Source organism: Typopeltis vanoorti, chromosome 20, assembly GCF_054136105.1.
Source record: "Typopeltis vanoorti isolate ZY-2024b chromosome 20, IOZ_Tvanoo_1.0, whole genome shotgun sequence".
NCBI classification, from domain to species: Eukaryota; Metazoa; Arthropoda; class Arachnida; order Uropygi; family Thelyphonidae; genus Typopeltis; species Typopeltis vanoorti.
In genome coordinates this window covers 95,360,756-95,387,670 of record NC_143568.1, presented here as the reverse complement: position 1 = coordinate 95,387,670, position 26,915 = coordinate 95,360,756, and the positions used below count along the sequence as shown (strand labels likewise).

Sequence of the window (26,915 nt, the reverse complement as noted above, 5' to 3'; positions counted from 1 at the left end):
ACCCTTCACAAAACCATGTTGTCCCCCATACAGTATTCCATTTTCATCTATCCAATACTGTATTCTTCAAAAAAAAAAAAAAATTCAGCTGACGCCTTTTTATTCCCGTATACGGGAGTAGGCGAGGCCAATTAGCCCTATCTAACTTTTGGAGACTTAGTGGGCAGTTCAATCTCCACTGGTACCAATCAGAGATAGACGGCCCAAGGCTATCACTAATTAAGCAGTACACAGTGAAGAGAGACGGCTCAAATGTGCCGCCATCTCGTGATCCCTAACCCTAACACAATATATTTAATGTCTGAAGAATAATGTGGATTCTACGGTCGATTTTCTTGAGTTTACGGGACTAAAAACCCGAGTTTCCGGGAGGAAAAACCCGCTTGCCCGTGCCAGAGATCGACTAACTCGGGAACCGGTCGAAAAAAGGCTTAGAAAAATTTCCTCTAGTCGCCGACTAGACTCGAAACCAAGTCTTCCTTTGCGGCCAAGCGCCGTGGTCTGCAAACGCCACATCCACTGAGCTACACAGGCTATTCTTCTCTTGACTAATTTCTCCAAGACTTGACAACGATTCCTGATATGCTAATCGGTCGGTAATTTGCAACAGCGGTCTTGGAACCTCCTTTATGCAGTGGAACTATCTTCCCCTCTTTTACCCCCTCGGTACTAACCCAGACCCGACACTCAAAATAAACAAAATGGTCAAGGGTACTGACAATTCTTTAGCCGCTTTACGTACGACACGAGCTGGTATACCATCCAATCCCACAGATGTATTGACATTGAGGTGTTGCAATAGACTACTCACCTCCACTTCATTTACCACAATTCCCATATAATCTATTGGTTCATTCATTTCTGCAATGTCACCACCTGGAAGATATATTCTTGCAAAGTGCTCGCTCAGTAATTCAACTATATCCACTGATTCGGTTACCTCCCTGCCATTGGCATTCTTTAAAATCATTCTGCCATATACATTTTTTATTTTACTTGCAACATATCAAAAAAACTGTTTAGGATTCTCTTTAGCCTGCATGGCCAATGTTCTTTCGTAATCCTTTTTTGCTTTTCTTACCACACTCGTTACCCTTCTGGACAGCGCTTTATACTGTTCATGTGCCTGTCAGTCACCTTTCTCCTTAAATTCCCTCCATAGTTGTTTCTTTTTGTGCAGCTCAAGCTTAATGGTGTTATTCATCCATTTAACCCCTACTTGATTTATTATTCGGACTCTAGGTATACAGTCAGCCATTGCTTCATGCAAACACTTCTTAACCCCCTCCCATGCACTATCAACTTCTAGCCCTTGCAGTTGTACATGCCATGGCACTGAACCAATCAATCTCCTAAGCTTGTCATACTTACAAGCCCGATAATTCCACATGTACCCTGTCTTAATTGTAAATTCCACACCTTTAGCCACCTCCCAAGTCAAGACCCTATGATCACTCTCACCAATTGGTGGCAACGTGGTCATATTCGTTACAGCCGAATTCTCAGATGTAGTTACTATCTGCGACAGCATGTAATGGAAAATACTCTCTGACTCCTAGTATTTTCCATTACATGCTGTCGCAGATAGTTATCCCTTAATAACCGCATAAAATCCAATTCCTTCCTCCCATGTGTCCTCTCCTCCTTCCAATCAATGTTTCCATAGTTGAAATCTCCCATAATAATTACCCTCCTTCCACTCATTTCTTCTATTTGCTTATGCATACTATCTCCACCATCTATTCTATCACCTGGTCTATAGCAGCACCCAACTGTATATTTAGTTCTACTAGTTTCAATCTCACACCAAATAGCCTCAAATGTGCTCTTTTCTCTACCCTGCAGTTCCACTTCTATTCTTTTTGGCTATCATATGAATTTGATATGAATTATTAATATGAATTGGTTTCTTTCTGTTTTAACAATTTATTCAGTGTTATCTAACATCATCTGTTATTTATTTCTTTATGTAACAATCCTGAATAAGCCACAGCTTGGGTATTGCAAAACTGGTTAGTTTCAAAATTACCTAACGACTAATAAACTCTTTAACAAGTAATCGTTATTTTAGTTATATTAATATTTTAGTTATTATAGTTATATTTTAGTTATATCAACTGCCATCCATACAAACACGAGAGGTTGGAAAACTTAATGTAGGTTTCCCAATCTCTTATGGTGTGTGATTATGGGACTAATCAGAAACAAATGAATCCGATATGCTTCCTGAATAACATGAGGATGTAGTCCTTGCAGGTGAAGGTGGTTCTCAAGAACAGAAGTAGATTGAATGAAAGAGAACGAGAAATTGGTTCTTTAAGTTTGAAGCTGGACAGTCAGCGGTGTTGATCATATGCTGAGGGTTCCCTTTTACGGTTCTCTTTTCCATATTTTTGCATTCTGCAGAAGTTGTCCTCCACTATGTTTCAAATCAAATTTTCATTTATTCATTTTGTGCATTTTCTTTTATTTTCTTAGTTTTGTTTCTTTATTCTCCTCGGTGTTTTCTCGACGAGTTCTGTTATTTATATAAATTGAACTACGTTTTTGTTATACTTTATTCAATGATTTCTTTTAAACTATATATCTTAAACCACGGTGCCTATCAGTTTTGGATATTTTCAGAAAAATGATACCTCCTTATCTTCAGTTCTGTAATACTCATAATTTACTCTCATCCAATTCTCTGTGCTAGAAATCCGTGATGCAGCATGTTTTTCATTTATTTTGATAGCTCTTCTATCAAATCTAATGATTTCATATTGTGTGGCTTATGTTTTAGGTGTTCGTTTTTTTTTTTTTTTTTTAAATATTTTTGTTCTTTTGCGTGTCCTTGTTTTTGTTCCGTTGTTGCTTCCTTTATCTCTCCCTTTCGTTTTCCTGAACATTGAGTTTTATAATAAATTAACATCTTAAGAATGAGTTGCTAGCTCGGTTCGAGGATAGCTTCTGCGTTATTATTACTATTATGCGTCCCCCAGAGAGTCAAGGACAAACTTAACTTCCACGGATGCCCCCTTGTCTTCTCCTTGCCTTCCATATAATGAAAAATTTTATCAACCGATATTCTAAAAATCTCTCAAAAGTTTATATACCTCTATCATATTCCTACTCTTCCTCCTGTCTACAGTGTTTACAGCCCACATAATATGTTCTCGTAATCTACGTTCCATAACTCCAATAACATCTTTATAACCATGTTCTTTGCACTCTTTCCACAACTTCTTTATTTCCTCCGAACCCAGGAGACCAATCCGCGCACAGTAGTCGATGTATGGTCGTATCAAGCCTTTATAAAAACACAAAATGACTTCCATATCTTTATATGTCAATGTTCTTTTCAGCATCGCAATTATCCTTCGGATAGTATTTGCAATTTGAACTTCATATGAACTTCAAATTTCTGTTCCCTATAACTCCAAGATCTCTTGCCTCGTCAGTTACTTCAAGGATGCAAACCGGCAATTAGAACACATGCAATTAACATACATAATACACTGGCATCATAGCCTGAGGTGCTTCGGCCGTAAATCTAAATAAACCAAGCTCCGAGAATAATCCCACCAATATAATATGTCGTTAGATATCTCATCATCACCCCAACGTGCATAACTTTACACTAACTAACATTGGATTGATAGCCATTATCGTTTGCCCTTGCTTGGTATCCTATTCAAACCCTGTAAATGCCTCATATCAGTGGCATCTCTGATTGTTCTAACAGTATCATAGTGTACATATCCCTTTTATCCAACTGAACAGTAGCTTTATTATAAAATAAGCATATTGCTCACCCTGTACTAATGTACTAAAATTTTACAACCTTTTGTCGAACACACTAAATTTTGGATAGGTATTGTATGGGAATTATGTCAACCAGCAAACACATCCTTAATTTTTCTGTTCAGTTCTGAGTCCTCGATGCAGTTCAGTACGATCCATTTGAAGTTTGCCTTACAGTTTTTTTTTTCTCTTTTATTCATATGTCAGACCAACACAAGATGTTGCAAATCTCTAGTACAGTTTATCAAAGTAATATTTTTAATGGGTTGAATATAGGTTTGATTCCATACTTTGGGGTAGAATGCATCTGAATATTGAAAAGTGAACGAATATAATGTGGACGTTAGTTACAGCGCGTAATTTTTCACACAATGAGGGAGGGAACACCATCTGCAAATGCAATTTTTAGATAAATAAATATTCAGTTTTTGTTTGCGATGTCTTCATGATTAAAGATCACAATACTGCTTGTGGCAGAGTGGGGAGTGAGGTGGTTTTCCTAGGTCTATGCAGGTATTGAGGGAAATGAATAATTCCAGGAATTTGGAAGCAAGGCAGAAGCATAAGTCCTCCCAAACACAACTTCAGTTTCATGTTTTTGCAGCTTTGCGAGCTTTTAGTTTAGGCTGAGTGTAAAGTTGGGATTCTCTCTCTCTCTCTTGATATCCTCAATTGTTCACTTGGACTGCCTTAACACGCTTGTCCAAAGACCAAAGCTTGAATTGCTGATTTCGGATGGAATGACGAGTAAGATCTTTATTCTAGCAGGAATTATTTTGGTCTGTGGTAAATTGATGAAATTGAGATCTCCCCGACCCCCGCTTGGTAAGACTACAGGGAGTAAAACTAATACTAGGATACACAAGGTACCGTTGACCTACTTTTTTTTTATGTACAGTATATCTTATGTCCTTCTTCAGTACATTTCAGCTGAAGGTGAATTAGCCGGACTCATATGGCGGTCGAGGGTGTTTTCTTCCTAAAAAACAGAGACAAACTAACTGGAGAATGCACGCAATTAAGATATTAGTTAGTCTCATTGTCTTAGTTACTTCGGCCCGTAATTCCAATCAAACTTCTTCCCTTTGACTGCGAATTCAACCCGTAGTTTTTTTATAACAATATAATGTACTCATTTCTCATTTGACAAGCTTACATACACAAATAACTAAAATTCCTTTTAAAATATCAGTTGTCATAATTTGATTCTTTCCCAACCATTTTTTAATGAAGTTCTGCTAACCTTGTTAATTTCACTGCTATAAAAACTCAATTCTTGAGTACCCAAATCTGTGCTAGATTTGGGTACTGTCAAAAAATAAGCCTTTCTTTCTCTCTTCTCTTCTTTTTTTCTTTTCTAGAAGTAAGCCTTTCATTTTTCTGTGTAGATTACTATCGAATACGATCACATTTAGGACAACATCCCAAAAACTTCGTAAAAATCCTTGACTTACTACAGACGAGAGCTTATTAGATTGATTCATGATTCATCTCTCACCATTTCGCTCAACTTTCTTTCAGGCAGTCATCGTTCAGTTTCTGCAAACATGCATAGTCTACAAAAATTTTCGCGAACACTTTTAAAATCAGAACTAGAATTGGTTCTTCCACTCTCCTGAATAATTGTTAGAACACGTTCACCAAGCTATTCAGTACTTATTCACAGTTCAACAGGAAACTCCCAGAACAAACTGTTCTTCCTCTTCGTTCATTCCGTCTAGTGGTGTCGTTCTTTTAGCGTACGGAGCATAAAATCCAGTCTCAACGCATTTCTTCTTTCTCCTCAACTTTCTGCCCATTCGTTGCTAATGTATTATAGGTTGAACAACCTTTCATATATGAAATATAAACTTCTTTTGCGAGAAGTTTCCCTTAATCATTTAAAAGATTGAGAGTGGAGGAACTATGACTACAATAAATTATCAATAGCGCGTTATCGAAATACACAGAGAAATATGTATTGACCGAGGCAGAAGTGCTTTTATCTTACGATTTCGTAACTTAAGACAGTTAGGCAACTTGGTTGGTCATGCCTTGTTAACATAAGGAATCATGGATGGATCTATGATTCTTTATGCTAACTCACGTACTTCCTCGCGAAATGTCGAAGGACTTGAATGTGTGTGTTAACAAAGCCACATTTAAGAGATTTTTCTTTTATTATACAATGACACCTGTCGAGAATTCATGACTAAACAAACACACGTAATAACCACAGTAATAAGTTTTAAGAAGTAAATATTTCATCCTGTATCTTAAAACATCGTAAGTACAGTTAATTCAAACAATACTAGGAATAACATACCGTTAGGGCGCATGATTACAATGGAATCCCAATATGTGTGCAGTAAGGTGTTATAGAATTAAATTAAAACATAATGGAAGGAAAAAAATTGTAATCATACGCCCTAACTGTGTTGCAAAAATCAAATGCAAATATTACATTTTTAGCACCTTACATAGACATTTGACATGGCATATTATCTCATATTTTTATACAGACATATATATTATTATTGTACATTTGCAGTACAAGCACATGAAACGTAAAACGATTATTAGTAATAAAGAAAGAATGAAAAACATAAAAGAAGTTTAATAACAATTTAATGCGATGGATGTGTTTCAATACTGCTACACAAAAAGTCAATATCTAGCGAAATATTTGAAACTGCAATTCTTAGATTTCTGTTTTGAAATGAAACTTATATGAACAAGCATATATTTACTAATATTCATTTAGCGCCGAAATACGCAGGAAGCAAAATTTGTGAACCAACACCAATGTACCGATGTGTGATTTTTTTTCCATTAAAATATAAAAAATAACAAAACAAAAAAGAAATAATAAATAAATACGTTTCTTTTAAGATAAAAAAATCTACTTAGTCTTAAAAGATTTTAAATTTGTTTTCATTATTTCACGGCCGCCCTCAACAAAACCTACGGCCCCCAGAGGACCGTGGCCCACAGTTTGGGAAGCGCTGGTATACATTCACGCTCCTGGTTCAACCAAAACAACTGGCTCGCAGTGGAAAAATACCGAAAATAGTGAAATAAATAATAATAAATAATCAATGAAAGTTTTCCGTTTTCGTGCATTTGGGTCAGGACCAGTCGATAAAAATATTAAACTTAACATTGAAAATACTTTGACCGTAACTCTATTAAATTAAAAGTAGTCTAGGTTGGCCATTTTTTAAAAAATTATTTTTCATTTTATAAAAATCATAACAATGGAAGCTTATCGCTATTAATACTTGAAATCGCAATAGTTCATTTTTGTAGGAAAATCTTGCAAAAATTGTCGTTCCCTCTGTAATCAGTAAGCACTCAGTCGAAACATATGGGTTTCAGAAATAAGTTGGAGATAATTCCCGGTTATTAGCTTGCGTAAGATATCCAAACTCCGGCGATTCTGCTGAAAGAAAGTATAATTATATGAAAAATATGAAGGTCAATCAATCTTTAACATTTTTCCCTCTTCCGCACTAACATAATAATAGTTTCAAGTTTTCCCTTTGCATTTTATAATTTTTCATATCACACACACACGCACTGACTAAGGATTGCAAAACCTACAAGAACATCAGTAAGCTGCAGGAAAAAGACCGATCCAGAGGTAGATGGATTAAAGTAGGACGAGGAATTGTTTTCTGTTTATCTCATGCCGAACTGAATAAATGTTGAGCACTGCTTGTTTTTATAGGTTTAAAAGAAAGGCTTGGAGACCCCTATACGAATGAAAGTGGCCAGTTCATATGGTACTCATTAAAATACCCGTAGAAAACATATTTAGCAGAAACAGAAAGCATCGAGAAAGTCACCGGAGTGAGTTTATGAGCAGGCAAAATCCCTTGCAAGAGGGATTTTGCCTGCCACCATCACTGCGGCACATAAGGACAAGATCCATCTGTGATGGTAGGGAAGTATATTGTCAATGGTGGTATAAATGAAATGTAGTATCTTAAGCAGAATAGGATATGAATTTTTTTTTTTTTTTTTTTTTTTTTTTTTTGAGGCTAAAGATATGGATGTGATGTTATTTGTATCAGCGAGGAAAAGCTACATTTGTTACCCTCTCAAAGAAGAGAAATCTAATCTGTCTGTAAGGCAGGCGAAGTGAGATTTCTTGTGAGAAAAATAGGACATGAGTTTGGTATAATTTAAGCTAATATTGTTGTTCTTACTCCACATTAGGGAAAGAATAAGCAGCTATATCCGAGCTGATCAAATGCTTTGGAAATCTCAATAGCATTTACAAAAGTCCATCGTAAACTTCCATTTCCAGTGGGTAATGGATCCACGATTGATCAAGGATAGCAGAATACATTGATGTTCACTGTTTAATTGGTGGATCTTCGGGTATTGAAAATTGACTGTGGATGAAAAGTTCTCCATGATTTTTGAGAGAACTGAGGTGAGGGAAATGGAACGATCGTTCGAGGACTGATTTTTATCCCCATTTTTGGAGTAGTATAGTTTGTTTCTATTGTGTAAGATTCTGAATAGCTAGACAAATTCTTCTAGATATGATGTATGATTAGGGCTTTGTAACCCATGTATTCGGGAAGGTTAAGGGATGCTGTTAGGATCTGAAGACATTATCCAAGCTGTTCATGATTCAGCTGATGTCAAAAGAACTGAGAATAAGCATTTCTTGCTTGGACTCTCCTGTTACACTTCTCGGAGAACCCAAGATGGAATAGTAGTCAATGACTTGAGTAGAATAAGGACTTAGGTAGTTCTTCCAACAATAATTATGTCAGTAATTTGGTCAAAGTAGAAATTATGATGATATATTCCATTTGGGACTGTTGTAGTGGCAAATCACCAGAGGCTGAAACCAGCGCGAGAAGGGTATTCCATGGAAAACGAAACTTAGACAAATCTAGGGTCTTACTCGGAGGAGAGCCGATATTCTTACTATAATTGGAATGGTTAGGAAAAACATCACGGATGTACGGAAGATGGTGATAATGATTATCTGGTATTCCTGTAGGTAGGTGGTCAGTTTACGATACATAACAAATATTGCAACATTACTTGAGCTTGATCAGTGAAATTTGGAAGCGGGTTGAATTGTGGATAGTGAAGGCTTCGTATTGTGCGATCTTCAGTTGAGTTCTCGTAGAGAGTAGGTTGGTTTAAATAGTAACAGTAATACAGATAGCAACGTCTGTATGGGGCGGTGCACCGTTGAAGATCGTAAATATTGGAGGTGTATGCGAAAGTTTTTTTTTCATGGATTTGGTTTATTATTATAATTTTTAATGATTTTGATCCGATTCACTATGGATATTGTGATTCGTAGGTTTTTTTTTTTTTATTATTCATGGCAAGATTAGAATTAAAGTAGTAGTAGTGCGTGACACTTCCAGGGAGTCCAAGGACTCATCACGGGTAAAGTAAGGGATGCATTACTGGACTTTTCCAACATAGTATATCCACTTTCCTGACCATCAGAACTCGACAGTATCTCTTACCCTTAAAATCATTACACTGCACGGGAAGGGACACTGTATTTTCTCCAGGCGGTATCTTGCAGAATAAATAGTGACAGCAAGATATATTCGCTAGCTGGTCGGAATGCCTCCTGATGCGCTACCATAAAGTTCGACCGTGTACTATCTTACGGATAGTCGCAAAATTGCTTTACTTATACAGGGTGTTCGGGATAAATTTGACATATTTATAATTAATTATATTTTTCCGTAAGTTACATGTATTAACACACACTTCTCTTCATTTAAAAGTTTGGACCCTTCTTCATTCATATACAAGATGTCAGAAAGGATGGATAGCTGGAACCCACCTGAATCATGGAAGAGAATAACTTGTATCATGATGATTCGTGCCCGCCATCAAAATAAGGATATTACGACTGCTGCCCAATGCTCCCTGAATACAGTAAAAACAATCAGGCATGAACTAGAGACTTGCAATGGTGACTACGAGGATGTAGCAAGAAGAAAGATCCCTAGCAGACGATCTGATTGCGTTCGTACAGCAGAATTCCTCGCAAATCTGCAGGAACAGGTGTTGAAGAACCCTGGCATTGGAATTCGGGCTTTGTTCGTGGAGTTGCTAACTGTAGTCAAGCCCTGGATAACAAGGGTAGCCAATGGTAGGCCGTATGTATGGCAGCAGGATTCGGCCCCTTGCCACACCTCTGGGAAAAGTCAAAAATGGTTGTCTGAAAATTTCTACGACTTCACCAGTCCAAATGTTTGGCCTCCAAACTCCCCAGACCTTAACCCCATGGATTATTTTGTATGGGGCACAGTTGAAAAAGACACCAATCGCACTTCCAGTAATACAAAAGCCCAGTTAATGGATAAAATTAAAACAGTTTTTGCGGCCCTTCCCAGGGAGACTGTAGCATCAGCTTGTTCGAGGTTCCGAAGCAGAATTGAAGCTGTGATCGATGCTAATGGTGGTTATTTTGAGTAAATCTTGTTGATAGTATTGTAATTAACTCTGCCTGTAATGTTTTTTTGTCAATTCATTAAATTTAATAGATACAAAGAAGATTTTCTTTTTCCTTACGAAACTGTCAAATTTATCCCGAACACCCTGTATACCCCTGAAATTGATAGGCTTTGGCTCCGATTCAATATGGGATTTCACCCGCACAGCATCATGGACGAAAAGAGAGAGAGAGAGAGAGAGAGAGAGAGAGATCCTATTCTGGAGACGAAACACGGCAACAGCCATGTCAGGTTCAAGCAAGCAAGTAAAGGTGGTATTTCGCTGGGCAATGAAAGTGCTCTAACATGAAAATATAATCAGTCCCGCAAAACAAACCAGCCGAAGAACACACACAGTTAACCGAAATATACTTTAAATATTATTTGGTTGCATCGATCGTAATTCCAAACCATAAGGAATATATATTTATTAGTTCAATAAAAACGTTAACCATTTAGGATCTTTCATCTTCCTTCCGAGGTTTTAGAATTCTGCTGGTCTCTTATTACTGAATCAAAACTAATTCAGTAATGCCCTTTTTTATCATCTTCTTTCTCCAGGATATTGCCTGCTAATGTTTTATGTGTTCACCTCATGGAATGTATTTCTGAAGTAATTACTCCAAGTATACAAGATATCTTGATTTTTTTTATATCATATCGATCATTTTGCTCCGTTTTGGGTGCTCTCCCCCTTCCCCTTCACAGATTTCTGGTAATTTTGAAGTGGTAAAAAAAGTTTACCACTTTTTTTTTTCCTTGTTGAGTATTTAATGTTTACTGCAGATTTTCCATTTTCACTCTCTAAGCCATTTCTTATTAACAATCCCCTCATAATAAAACAATATATTTGTGTTTACAGTTTTCTTCTGAAAAAAAAAAATCTTACTGTCTCCAATATCTCAGAGTAATATTTCCAGAAGTCTTGTGTCTCCTCTTCAGATCTTTTCATGAACACTGCACAGCTAAACTGCCCGCCTCCATTCCTCTACTTTTCCTAAAGCCCAACATTCATTTACTCTCCAACTCCAAACATCCAAAACTAACATCTCGTCCTCCTCTTACACTCCACCTAGTTCTGTGCTTTGTAATAGGTCTTTCTCACACAGTTTTCGCTAAGAACTACAACCTGAGTTGTTCATGAAACATATCGACAGAAGTTCCTTTCTTTTTGACCACTTGTGCACACGTGTGGTGCTGATCTAATGCACTACAAGCCTTCCGATCTCTCGTGTGCGTGTGTGTGATATACACACTGTATTTCTTTTCATGTTAAATGTTTTTTCTGTTTGTTTTTTAAATTTTATATCGTGTGCAAAAATGCAAAGAGGAATTGCTGCCACGAATTCTGAAATATGTATAGAAAAAGAATACGGAGGACTTGAGTCTTTTGAGGGAGTTTCTGCACTTCATCTAAAACATGATGCTTTCAATAGTTCACTTGCTTACGGCTTGTTTTCTTTGTGAAAATTTTCAACTTTTCGCATTGCTTTATAATCACTGTTAAATAGAAAATGGCAAGTTCAGTTTTGAATGTGGTATCATTCTCTAATTATTTTCCAAAGCACACGTGCATTTTCTGTTCTATATATTATGAAACTGCAGGATGCGGACAGATGTTAGTTCAGTTTATTACAAGGCTAGCTAAAATTTATCGTAAAATGTCGGTTGAAATTGGAAAATACGAGTACAGAATAGACACAGAATTAAGTTTTATATTATGCCATTTTTACTTTCACATGAATATATTCTAAATGTATTCATATGAAACAGATTTTCCGATTCTTTTGAGATGATGACTGTGTGACCATCTTAACATAACTGTTTGTTTATAAATTTCATTTTTTATGAACAAAAAAGCGTGCTAACCATAAGTAAACATAATTATGTTAATTGGAGTGTTAGTTATTATTGAAGTGGCTGTCTTGTTTCTTTTGATCACTTAAAGGTCTCTGCGGATGTAGTTCCAAGTATTAACAATTGCTAAATTCTTATAATGTACAAAATGTGCTGACAACGGTATTCTTCCCTCCCCATACATAACATGTGCAATTTCTGTTCGTTTATTCGTGGGTCTTTAAATTAGGATCTACTTTTTAAAATAACATATTAAAATTTATTCATTAGCGTAATATATCGACTTATTAAAAAGGTTTCTTTTACTGGCATGCTTTCCTAGTGGATGGTGTACCTGTTATTCGACAAAAAGGCTGGGAATTCAAATCAGGCCGTGGGCATAGATGTTTGTGTCTTTAGATGTGAAAGGAATTTCATCGTCGTCCAGTGTGCTTGCCTATTTAGAAATCTAAAGTGGTTTGAAATAATATTCCATGCTTAGTCTCTAAAGCAGGATTGGATTGTGTAACCGTTTAGCCTACCCACGGTACTAGTGTCCTTACAGCTTATTTTTCAAAAAATAAAAAAAAATAAAAAAATAAAAACCCACTTAAAATAAATATGTTAATATAACTTCTATAACGAGGTAAGGAAAATTAGAATTGTAAACACATACTGGCAGTTTAGATCTGCACGAAAATTCATTAAAAATTGCGAAACTCAATAGTTCAGAAAATTCTTAATATTTCTACACATTTACGAAACTAAAGAGTGGGCTTTCCGTGTTGCTTAGCACCACACTTCATATAAATCAAAACAGTCATTGACCTCTGATTTATATCTAAGTAGAGACACAATCAATGATTAGCCTTCTCCGTATGACATAGCCTTCGAATACCAATATGATTCATGGTGTTTGAATATAACAAAGTTCAACTGATAGAGATAACGCTCTTGAAGAACGCAACTGCTACTTGTATCTAGTTGTAAACTTTACATGAATTGAAGTTAATCGGATTTAAAATTGATTGTATCAATTCGAAAAATTAAAGTTGATTGGGATTGATTTAATCAGTGAAAGTTTTTGGATTGCTTTGATTTAAAAAAAAAAAAACTGATTATTACTCAGGAATCTGAATATTACTCAGGAATCAGGAAGAAGAACAAAAATAATATTGGTTAAGAGGACATATTTACAGTGTTGCAGCACAAACAACCCATTTGATATATACATAAAACTGTGTCGCTGATAGTAAAATGTGGTCACACAACCATGAAAAAGAAATTAAATACATAAATAAAGCAAGTGACGTATGAAGTGAGCTTTCGTGTTCAGTCAGTTTCGACTACGATATATACTTTCCAAACAACGGGCACATCGGTTTCAACTATGCCCTTGATTGGAAGAATGTGGGTTTCAATCCCGTCTAGGATTGAAACTTTGCGAATCTCTATTCTACGCGTAAGCGGAAGGATGTACAAAGGTAATTCAAAAAGTATTAGCAGTGTATTAATGAGCTAAAATTTCAACGAGGAGTTCTTCAGTCTTCTATTTGACCAACCTTCCGCTACAAAAATGAACAAAATATTTCTCGGGTATTTTGTCCTAAATATTAAGTGGATTTTTGTTAAGCTTATTAACTTAAATTCCTGTGTAAAACTCAATCCTATTGCAAAAAAAAAAAAAAAAAAAAAAAAAAAAAAAAAAAAAAACATACTCTTCTACTGTACCCAAGAAATTAGGTTTTCTCCAGGCAGTACTTTACTTTTTTGAACTATTACTTCTCTATAAATCCTCCGATCATTAAATGCTGCTATTATCATTGGGTGGTTCTCCTAGGCGCTGCCTAAAAAAATATTACTGAATCAATGCTCTCTGTCCAGTTCATTTTTTACGTTAGATTTCTGCTGCGTCCATTTTCTAGTCTTTCCATGGTCAATTGTTCATTGGAATTGGCATTCTTTATTTCCCTTACTGTCTTCTGAGTCTGTTAAAACAGCTATTCAGCATCTTTCATAATTCAACTCGAAAATCGAAGATCAGATATCAAATAAAATATATTAAAGAATATATGGTTTGCATTCTGAATAGTGAGTTTGTGCAGATCAACTTTATTATTCGAAATATGAGGTTTATCTGATAAGTACTCGTGCATGCCTCTGACCGCCTTTCACATCCCTTTTTCTTAGTAATTTCGAATTAAAAACGGCAAAAGGTAGACTTTTCGAGGTTTACAGCGTAATCCTTCAGGCAGCATAAGATGACATTTTACGTGAAGAATGCATCATGCGAATCATTTTCTCGGTGAACCAATTACTAAGATTAAAACCATACTTTTTTATTCATTAGCTTTAACTAAATTATTCATTTTAGGCAAGGGATTCGGTGATTCTTTCGGAATCATTGAATCGAATTGCAGTAGCAAAATATACGTTACTTTATTTGTGGTTAATATTTTTCATTATAATGCATTTAGTCTTATATCTACCTCATAAAACATATCGCAAATAAACCTGCTGTAGTCAATAAAATAGTAATTACTCGATATCCATAATACGTGATCAATGCATAATATTACGAATAGCATGAGAAATATCCGCTGCAATAATTAAATTCGGTTGTATTTATATTGTGTCAACCAAGTTTTGTTTAAGAAGAACTTCTAAGATGTTAGTTCTTCCTGAACTTCCTGAACTAAAAACTTAGCAAAAGGAAACTGAACGAAGAAAAATCAAATGAGAGGAAGATTTAATAATATAGACGGGTTTATGCTTCTAAACTTGTTGATATAGGAAACAAGTAAAAATATTGTGCTGGTGTCTCGGAATATTCTGTACTCTCTGTGAGGATAATGATAGGAAATAATAATTTAAATACTCCCCCCCCACACACACACACTAAAACACTTAACATATCACTAGGAAGTAATTCTGTTTTGTTAGATAAAGTTGAATCTTAGCTCATAGGTTGTGATATCAAGCTCGCGTCTAAAGTCCACATTCATGCATAGACTCATATTACGCAATGCAAATGACGTAATCCGTTATGTTATGATTATTCACTTTATAAATATAATTAAATTGTGTGAAAATCGATTACAGTAATCAATAATGTAACTTGTACTCGGTCTGTATACTAGATAACATTACCGGAAGCGAGAAAGAGATCAATGAATAGAGATTATTCCCCTTATTATTGACTAATAGAAGGGGAGAGGAAATGACGAGATAAAAACAGGCAGAAAAAACTATTTTACCGGTGCACTAACTTTATTCTTCCCTTTAAATGATGTTTTCATTCTCAAATTACTAATCGTATCTTAGATCTGAAAACTGTGTCAAATATTTTTATAAAAATCCATAGAAATTCACACCTTGAAAGCAATAATGTTACCAAATAGCCGTCGATAAGGAAAGGAAGGAAATTTATAATATTTACAAATAACATTTCATAATTGCTAATGAATTTTTGTTATAGTTAATAAACTGTTGTTAATGAATTCTGTAATCATTAATTGCAAGCAATTTTCACTGAAGTTCGCTATTTCTTCAATGTTTTCCTTTCTATTTAGGATTTCCTTATGAACAACAGAACAACAAGCGAATGTAAGTTATTCTTGGAGTTTTTGTTATCGTAAATTTGATCAGTTTTAAATGTCTTCTTTGTCACTTTAACTTCCCAATTGAATAAGCCATCACCTCCAATTGAGTTAGTTCTTTATATTATATTAAGATAAGAAACATTCCCTTCCCTCTAAGCATGCTTTTATTATCTGCTGCACGAATGCATAATGTCATATAGGTTATTCAGCATATCAAAAGGCATCGAGCAATAGAAATTTTCGAATTGGAAAATAGAAAAAAAAAATGTGATTTAGCATTCTTCAAATAAGCAGTTAGTTAAAATCGGAATTTTCAAACATTCTGCAATTTAATATAACTGGATATTTGTTGAAAATCGTTGACATATTTGTCAGTTACTTTATTTCAATCTGCCTGTATTTAAAATTTTTAGAATCAGATTACAGAAAAAAACGAATGTGACGATGATCCCAAATTAAACAATAATAAAGAATTCTCTCTCTAATTTCAGAAAATATTTTACGGAAAATTGTGATTATTTAAAATCTCCCAATAAAGTGTTTGGTAATTCATTATTAAGTTTACATTCCCCTGGTGTCAGAAAAAAAAAGTTTCAACTGAAATCCTCATAATTTATATAAAAAAAAGACAATAGCTTGACAGGTGAGTGATCTAGCGGTGGTATTTGGAACTGTTGACTTGTCTTATACATAACGCTTGCTGGCAGAGAATTTGAAACGTACATTCACCACATTGACTGGAGTTATTTAGTTTCTAGCACCGCATGTAGTAAATTGATTATGAGGTCGTTCTTGTAGTCGCAGTGATTTTGGCTTACTTGCGCCAGTAAGTGATAAGCCGCCATGATGATTTGAAGTTAACTGTTTCCATAGGCAGTACTTCTTACTTGAGCATCATTAGTGTACTCAACCTGAATATTCTCAATATAACGTGCTCAACAGTGACAGAGTTGGCGATGGAGATAAAGGACATCTTAAACCTACGAAGAACTACTTTACATTTGGCAATATGTTTTGTACTTTTTGGTACGATTTTAAACGCCTAGCTTATTTTGAGCTTTGAACTTTGAACTTTGAAATCATCCCAACCGAAGAATGCTAACAAGAATTCTAATGTGTGAGTGCTAAATTGTAAAAAAAAATGTCTTGATTAAATTAACTTTTGGAGTTTTGTTTTGGTATCTGGAAAAAACAAGCCAATTTCACAACCTCAGATTACACGTACCAAACCATATTCACACATCGCACTGTTAGATTATTATTATTCAGAAGTGAACAACACATTTTGGTTTAAAATAATAATTTCGATGTAAAATTGTTCTGTTTACTTTATTTGCTTTAAAGTTAATAAAATTTTATAAACATGGACTTGAAATAGTTATTGTAATAGAAGGAATATGCAGTCATATTCCTTCTATCAGAAGGAATATGGCTGAATATTTCTTAAATTCCTTGGATATGAGAAAGATAATTAACAGATAATATATTTGATTTTATGCAACATATTGGAGGTTTGGTCCAAGAAGAGATCCTATTAATTAGGATCTCTTGGTAATACCGGCACTGCTGGTATTACCATGAGATTTTTTTTTAATTGTCAATACCAATAAAGAATCATTGACAGGAGAAATTTTATTGCTTTCGAAATTAATAAGATTAATAAAGTCTTTCCAATGATGCGAGGAACGTTTTCAGATGCTCGCCGGAGGCATAAGAATTTACATAAGTTTAACACAACCATATTTATTAAGATTAGGTTGGTTTTTTAAATCTGCTGCTGATTCTAAAAAAAAGTCTTTCAAGTTGGTTTTAAATATTTGTTTCTTCCTGATTCTGTGCAAAGTATCCAAGGAATGGCCAGCTAGACCTGACTGATCCTACTTATGATGATGTATTTCTTATGTTCTTCTAGGCGCATGTTTGCAGATTTAATTTTTAGGCCTCCTATCCAACAACTAAAGCTAGCCAACAGCACCCATAGAGGGCTCTCCTCATAGGATTTTAATTACATTAGCATCCTTCTAGGGCTAAAAAACACCTAATGGTTTCCCTGATGATGTATCAGTGATTGATACGAAATATAGGATTGATTACACGTATTGTTTAATTATTTTGTGCTCTATTCCATTAAAACTTATAATGAGTTCAAGCCAGCACGTAAATCTAAATAGTCGATTGTCTAATACCTCACTTAAATAATAACAGGAACAATCAAAAATAGAAATTAAATAAAACATCCCGGATAACTATGAAATTTATTCTCCTATTTTCTTGAATTATTTATTGCATTCTAATAAACTTGATGAAGAATATTCTTACCAAAATATATATTCCAAATTTTATTTTAGGCCAGAACGAGAATGTTAAGTTATAAATTTACAACATACAAAGCAGACTTCTACACAGTTCACTCGGTATTATTTAGTTTTTTGCTCTGACACGAGACTATTAATGTGACTAGACACCTTACTGCTTTGCGCTTTCATAAGGTATTTAGGGTTAAAACTGCTAGCCCCTATTGATTTGATAAGTTTTCCTCGACTTATTTAGTTGTTGAAACTGATGTTTTGCTATTATATGGATGTTTAGGAAGTTGGTATGAGTTGAGTAAATGGAAGAGTTAAAAATATCCAAATAGTCAACTATTGTGAACATGCTTTGTGAGAACAGTGATTAACATGATATTTTTAGGCAGATTGTAAAATTGGAGGCTTCGTTTTCTGGACATTACTACTAACTTGCCTACCATCGAAGATGGAAGTTTATTTTAATCACTTTCAAGGTAATGTATAAAGTCGACATTTCTCTTTATGCATTATCTTCCTCAGAAGAAAAACCACAGACCATTGTAGTATACTTCTTATATGTAGATGACTGGAGTTACACACTTTACACAATTTGGAGTTACACATCCATTTTTGTGAGCGTTTAAGAAATCTTGTGGAGACTCTTGGTTACCAGCTTTTCATTTCCCATATATGCGCGGTTATGTTTCAAGATTATCAGAATTTTGTAATAGTATTAAACTCTTTTTCAGAAAATAAACAAAAGAAAAAATGGGATTCTTTTTATTCACGCGCGCGGGCGTGTGTGTGTGTGTGTGAGAGAGAGAGAGAGAGAGATTCTTGTTTTCACTTAATTTTCACCTTCAATAAATGATTAAAATAAATACATTGCTGAATTTCTTAAAAAAAAAAAACATGCATTTGATTGCCAGCAATTTTTTTTCCCTTTACTCTTTAAAAACTTATATGAGTGTAGAAAATTCACTGGTAGATGATTTTTGGCCTTGTGTGAAGCCATTCCCTGCTTTTTTGAGGCTTAAAACAACATGGTAAAAAATACGAAAGGACTCCATATGTAAGTCTCTAAAGCAGGGTTCTTCGAATGTATCTTGACCTACCGACAAAACTAAAATGCTATAGGCTTAAACCTTTATCGGTTAGGATTGTCAAAAATTAATAAAATTCTGAAGTTTATAGGGAAAGTGTTGCAAAGAAAAGAGCCTTCGAAAATAATTTTTGGAAGTATGCATTAAACTCAGAGACATGAATCGCTGATTATGGGTGCACATAATGGAGTCTGTCTGAAAATCGGCTGAAGTTTATGGGCACATGTTTATAAGCTGTTTGATTCACAAAGCATTATAAAATTACCCAAAAGCTCCTATAAAATAAGAGTATATTAAATGATTCCTTAAATAAATATTGATGAAAAGTACACTTTATGGTGCAAAAAATAATAAATAAATAAAAATAAAATATAAATACGTATTTTCCGCCGGACAGTCAGAAATGAAACAAACAGGAAATCGAAGAAGCAGTATTCAACTATCCTTAGATATGTTGCCACAACTCCAGGACATTGTCGCATCCCTAATATACCTCATTGGTTTCCATAAAAATTCAGAAGCAAAAGTTAACTGATCACTTTCGAAAAGTTTGGAGAAAAAAATCGAACTTAGAAACATGAACTAAAATTCATTCTTTTATTTTATTTATATACATTAGTAATATATAAATAGTACTTTATGTTTAATTTATTTGGATAAAATAAACGATAATAATTACTAGTCTTCAAAAGTAGTTCAACTCTCATCCTTTAAGGTGAGCGAAGAACTAAAAATATCATTCGCTCACCTTGCAGGAACAGACTGTTGAAAACCAGTACTTCTTTTTTTTTTTTTTTTTTTTGGCCCATTCTCATTCAACGAGGATTTCTTTTTTGATGAAAAATAAGACAAACCTGAGCTTTACTAACATCGTAGTTAACAAGGTTAAGGACCCGCGCTTGAAACTGTACATTAATATTTATGGTTGTAGCAATATCGTGAAACTGATACTGCTGTCACTAACATTGTACTACTATCAGCAAAACTGTGGAATGAAGTATCTATTCACCATTGCATGCAATTTGCAACCAGAGAAAACGTCGACAATCAAAGGCATTACAGATATCAGAGAAACCACACTTCACGTTCTTCAACTTGACGTATATAACATTTTGCCACTGAATGTCGTAAGAAAGTTCGTTGGGTATCGCTTGCAAAATCTAGACTGACAAGTGTAATCATCATAATGATGGATAATAAACTGCGCTAAAAACAGTTATTTGCACGCTTGTGCAACTCGAAAACAATACATACTAGCTAACTTAATTGGGGTTTTTTTTTACGATTTTGACGTCATTCCATTATACATGATGATTTCACATTTTTTTCCCTACTCTGTAATAGTTATTTAAATTTCGCATTTCCTTGGGTATTTCTGTTGCTTCATGTTTGTTTGTTTGTTATAATTGCCAAACTATGATATGACGTCATTCTGTAACTGAGGAGTGAAAAATCCATTCATATTATTTGCATTTTTGTTTTCAAATGAATCTTAGATTTTATACTTATAATGAAAATTTCATGTGCAGCGGAAGGTAGTGTGTGTGTGTGTGTGTGTGTGTGTGTGTGTGATTCACGACTTCATTTTTCAGTGGGGATACTGCATATACAAAAAAAAAAAAAAAAAAAAAAAACTTTTTTTTTCTTAATCAGTAACGAATTTATTAATAAATAAATTTACATGTTAAAAAATTGCTTTATTAAAAATATTTCATCCTCACCACGAACAAATACCAATAATAAAAGTTTCGTATCAATAGACAAGCGCAAACGAATATTAGCAGTGCATTTGTTTCGTGTAACGATAATTGAAAAAATATAATTCTTTTCATGTTTTCAACAGTGACGCTCGTCATAATTCAGCTTTGTATCTATAATAAATAAATAATTATATGTTATTTTAACAAAATAAAATAAGATTTACAAAAAATAGTTCACCATGAACACGCACCAATAATAAACGTTTCACATCTCACAGAAATAACGCGCGCAAGCATATGATACACTGCCCAAGCGGCAGTGTATCTAATGACGTAACGTGCAATGACAAGCGCAAACGATTATCGGCGTTAGATCGCAGTGCATTTGTTTCGTAATCTAAAGCGTTAATCGAACAATTCCAATTATTAACTATTCAATCAATGTCAAAACATAAGCTGTAACCTTTAGCATGTTGTATTGCATTTATATAATGTTGTAAGCATTGTTATTATTTATAAACATAGACAAAATTTAATGTTTTCATTTTTTCCTTGGGGGTGCTGCAGTGTCGCAGTGCTTATGTACGAGCCGCCACTGTTGGTGAGTCAGTAGGATATTGACTCGTCCAACATAAATGTGCCTTCGTGCCGGTTGTTTGTTTAGCATCCTATAATGTTAGCAACCAGCTTCCTGGGTAATAAATAAAATAAATAAAAAAAAACAGCCAACGACGGGATGAGACTGGCTAACTTACCTTCAACTGAAAAGGCCTTATAAAAGTTCTTCGCGTGTATATAGGATTACCCTAAGTCTTTCCAACCTACCAATCAATCAGTATCTTAATATTTTATTAGTAATCAGTTCGGCGTGTTAAATCGATGTTTGTTGTTGCGCGCGCGTGCACACACACACACACACACACACACACACACACACACACACACACACACACACACACACACACACACACACACACACACACACACACACACACAAATAAATAATAATGTTAAAGTGATAAATAAAATGATAAATAGTGTTATTTAGAATTCCGATTTTTGACGATTTCGAGGACAAACACCTATCTCCTTTCTGACTTCCAGTTAATGACGCATTTCACGAAACCATCTCATTCAGTTAAAGTAGAAATGAAAGAAAGGGAAAAGTCCGAAGGAATTTGTAAGAGGCTTCGAGAAAACCTCTTAAAACCCGCGTCCTATGTAATCGATTTCATGTGTGATAATAACCATTAATTAGTTTTTCCTGGAGATAGAGAGTCACAGAAAAGAACAAGAATTCTGATTTAAAAAAATAAAATAATAATAAAGTTCACATCTGAAACGTCTTTTAATGTGCTTGCGTATCCACTTGATAATTTCCATGAAGCTAGAATAACAGAAGAAAATTTTTTTAGAATTTGACTCTGGTGACTGCCATTGGAGGATTTTTAGTTCTTTTCTTTTCAGCCAGTTCCCAAATTATGCGATATTTTTGACGCAGTTAAGTGCTTTCCATGGAATAAATTTCGATTGTTAATCTTGCAGCTAAAAATTGACTGTAAAACTGTATACGTAATGCAAATTAGGATTAGGAACAAGAAGGTTGTAGTTGTCTACACCGTAGACAGCTACATGCAATGAAGTTTCGCAATGAAGAATTGCAAAAAAAAAAACGTTAGGACCAGGAGTGCCACAAATACCTTTAGGAAACGTACGAGGGTGGTCTGAAAAGTTATCGGCCTCGACAATAGATGGCAACACTATCGGCAAGATTTTTTTTTCTAATTTGGTACTTCTGTTTGAAGCATCTATGTGAAATTGCAATTCATTCTATCAAGTAGTTTGTTTTATACAGCTGTCTGAAGCAAAAATGTTGTCTGTATCCCTGGAAATGGATAAAATCGTGCGGTTATAAAATTCTTTGTAAAAGAAGGTTTAACGGCAAAAGAAATTCATTCAAAGTTCGTAAAAGTTTATGGGCACTCTTCTCCTTCGTTTTCGACAGTTAAGAAATGCCAATTAGAAATGGGCTGAAACGTGGCCGTACTTCTCCTTCGTTTTCGACAATTAAGACAATAATCTCCTTCGTTTTCGACAATTAAGAAATGGGCTGAAACGTGGCCGTACCAGCCTTAAAGGTGATCCAGGTGAAGGACATCCAAAAGTGTAACAACACCAGAAATCATTAATCAAGTGCACAATATGGTCATTCTATCAAGTACTTTGTTTTATACAGCTGTCTGAAGCAAAAGTGTTGTCTGTATCCCCTGAAATGGATAAAATTGAGCATCGTGCGTTTATAAAATTCTTTGTAAAAGAAGATGTAACGCCAAAAGAAATTCATTCAAAGTTCGTAAAAGTTTATGGGCACTCTTCTCCTTCGTTTTCGACAATTAAGAAATGGGCTGAAACGTGGCCGTACCAGCCTTAAAGGTGATCCACGTGAAGGACATCCAAAAGTGTAACAACACCAGAAATCATTGATCAAGTGCACGATATGGTATTGGATGACCGGCGAGTCAAAGTGCGTGAAATTGCTGAGACTATAGGCATTTGAATAGAACGTGTAGGATATATTTTGCACGAAGAATTGCAAATGAAAAAGCTTTGTGCAAGATGGGTGCCATGCTTTCTCACAGCAGATCAAAAACGCAGTCGCATGGAAAATCTCTGAACAGTGCTTGGGGCATTTTAACAAGAATAAAACTGATTTTGTGCGTCGATTTATTACTATGGATGAGACTTGGATTCACCATTACACACCAGAATCTGAACAGCAATCAAAAAGTGGACAGAAGCCGGTTGTTCAGCGCCAAATAAGACAAAGTCGGTTCTACCACCAGGAAAGGTCTTGACATCGGGGTTTTGGGATGCTAAAGGCATTTTGTTTATTAATTATCTTGAAAAGGGTAAAATAATAACCGTGGAATATTATTCCAATCTTTTAACCAGACTAAACTAAAAAATTCGTGAGAAAAGACCCGGTTTGCAGAAGAAAAAAATCATCTTTCATCAGGACAATGCATCTGCCCACAAAAGTGTTTTGGCAATGGGATCTGCACTATGAATTGTTGGAACATCTACCCTATTCCCCAGATTAGGCTCCCTCTGATTCTTTCTCTTCCCAAAACTAAAACTCCTCCTTCGAATCAAGAGGTGATTGCAGCTGTAGAGGAGTATTTTACAGAACTTGCTGAGAACCATTACAGGGATTGGATAATTGTGCTGGAGCATCGCTGGAATTAATATATTAATCTTAGGGGAGATTATGTTGAAAACTAATAATAATTTTGAAATTATAAATTCGTTTTTCCATTGTTAGGCCGAGAACTTTTCAGAACACGCTAGTAGATATGTTTGTAAATATGTTTATTTATATTTAAGTGAATATGTTTTTACGGAGTTTAAATCATTAACGAACAGCACTTAAATATAAACATTAGAAGATGTTTATGCTATTTTCCTAATTTTACTGGATTAATTCCTTACTTCATTAATTTAGATGTGTTCTGTTATGTAAAATACGTATATTATTTTCAAAGTTGGGACAAAAAAGTAAACTGATGCTATCGAATCTAAATGAAGTTTATTATCTCAGGAAGACGCTCTTGCAATGCATTTCATCAGCTATTTCTTAATCCTTTGTACTTCTGGACTTGGCTTCAGTTTTCTTTCTGGTTTGGTTATACCTCCCCATCATTTGAAGTATATGGTTCTTACAATGATTTTTCCAGAGCGTGAGATAGTGTATTTTCCATTAGGTACAAAATTAAAAATTCCTTGCGTCTATCTGTAAAAAAAAAGTAAACGATGTTGTCACGACAAAGGTACTTATATGTGGAAGCAGATGACCTCACATCACATTATTCTCGTATCACAGCTCATGACAAACACGTCCTTTCGAGTATATTGCTATGCATTATGGGAAGCGTCACCGTCCAGAACGGTTTCGACCATTATTAAGGTCTCACCAGCAGGAGCTAGACCCTTACACATACTAAGAACTAAGTCAATGTATATTTTATTTATTTTTTAAAAAGGAAGAAAGTGTATCATCATATTATTAAAATACTCTGGATTAAGCATATATGTAGAAATTTTGTTTGCTTGTTTACAAGGTAAATTATACAACACAAAAAAGTATATTCTTAATTTAATCCTTTACCGAAGTGCGAGCAAAGTTTGCGCGCATGCTTATTTATTGAGATTGAATTGAAATATTCCCTAATATACTTTTTTTTTATGATGATCGGGAAGATCTTAACATTAAGTTTGAATATCTGTAGACTATTTTAGGAAATGCAAACTAAGCACGAATTTTACACTGATAGCAGTAGAGCAGACGATCAAAGAGGAAGAAAAGGTTGTGTTCTATAAGTTTTTAGTTGAACTTAAAAGACAGTTGGTAGTTGCTGCGTGTGCCATTGCAGAATGAAAAAAAAAAAAAGTTGAATAAACTGCATAAAAAGTAAACAGAAGAAACTAAACGCCTGTGTGAAAAATTGGGTGAATCAATGACAGATGAGTCTTTAATTAATGAACCTAATTACACTTTCCTGCATTGAGTCTTTTTTTTTTTTATTTTTAGAAAGCTCTTTAAAGCTGCACTTCAGTTCTGAATACATGCAGTTTTAACAGCTGCAGGAATTTGTGATTTATAGATTTTGTAGTAGTAACTCAGAGATTAAAAGAAAACTACATTTTTTCTAATTCCAGGAAAAATTGCAGTTTTCTTGGATACTGAGGAGACAATACATGTAGTTTTTCCCCTTCCAGAGAGATTAGAAATTATTAACTCAATAGAAAAAATTTCTTGTCTAGAGTTTTGGGATTGTCAAAGAAAAAACTGGAGTGTGGCTGGAGAGAACAATTTTCTTTTATGAAAGAAAATTAAGTTTTACTCGAAATGAAGTTAACAAGTTTATCTGACCCCTTACACATTCTCTGAGGAGATATTAATAAGGAAATTGAAAGCGATATGAACTCGACGTACTGCCCTTATTTAAATTAAGTACATCAGGTAGATCACACACACATTGCAAAACAAAACAATATCTATCGCACTTTTCTAACTTTGAATTATGTTAATACAACGGGACTGTGTCCTAAATTTAATCTTGTTCATTATACAGATATCATTGATCTCCTTCACGCGTGATTACTATCGTGATGTTCTCCTCAGACACCACAGAGAAATAGAAATCATTGTGAATACTGATATGAAAAATTAACAAATTGGTAATTAATTAAATATTCACTGATGTTGTTTGTTCACCAAATACTCAGTGTGCCCGTTAAGTAATCACACAGCAGTATTGAAACAAACAACTATATTTGGAATTGTCAATTACCCAGATTCAAAATAACCTCCCTCCAATTCCACACAACGTTTACATCTGTCGTACAGCTGTTCGAAGGCATGGTGGAAATCCTGAACGGGAACCTCCAGTGTCTGGGCCACACCACGTTGGATTTCTTCAGTGTCGCTGAAGTGCTCCCCTTTCAAGGCACACTTCATCTGAAATCTGGTGGATATGAGAAGATGTTCGATCACACAGACAGGGCCGCATTTATACTTTTGGAGACCCTAGGCGCAACATCATTATGAGGCCTCAAAATTTAGCATCTTTTTTTTTAGTTTATTGAAAATAAGTCAACATTTTCATAATAACTCATTTTAATAACATAATACAACATTGGAATACATATATTTGCATTTGAAAAAAGTATAAAAATAAATCAGTTCAAATTTAAATAAAAAAATTAATAACTAAAAGTTTTTTTTCTGGCTTTGATTTTAGCAAATATATCTATAATGTCATCATAATTAATCGAGTCCATTACATCTGATTCAGTGCATAATAACGACAGGTCACTTGTTTTATTTTGGTGCAAGTTGCTTAAATAATTTTTTATTCGTTTCAACACTGAAATTGAGCGTTCAGCTCATTTTTATTTTTATTTTTAAAATTGTTTCTACGTTCAGAAAAGTAGACCTTAACCCATCGTTTATAAATTTGTATGTATTTTTAGTTGAAGAATTTTCTTCCTTTATCATTATTGAAAATTGCTTAACATCATCAGTAAATTTTTCTGGATCAATATCAGTCCCATAGGTTTGTAAAATTTTATT

General features: G+C 34.5%; 1 protein-coding gene across 1 annotated transcript in view; it reads left to right on the top strand.

Annotated features, from left to right (window-relative positions):
- LOC150095679 (calcium-transporting ATPase sarcoplasmic/endoplasmic reticulum type-like) overlaps positions 1–26,915 on the top strand; it is a 382,896-nt gene that overhangs the window by 20,741 nt on the left and 335,240 nt on the right. The window contains 1 exon segment of the mRNA XM_090409696.1: positions 15,662–15,695. The gene's annotated coding sequence lies outside the window, so the exon portion shown is untranslated.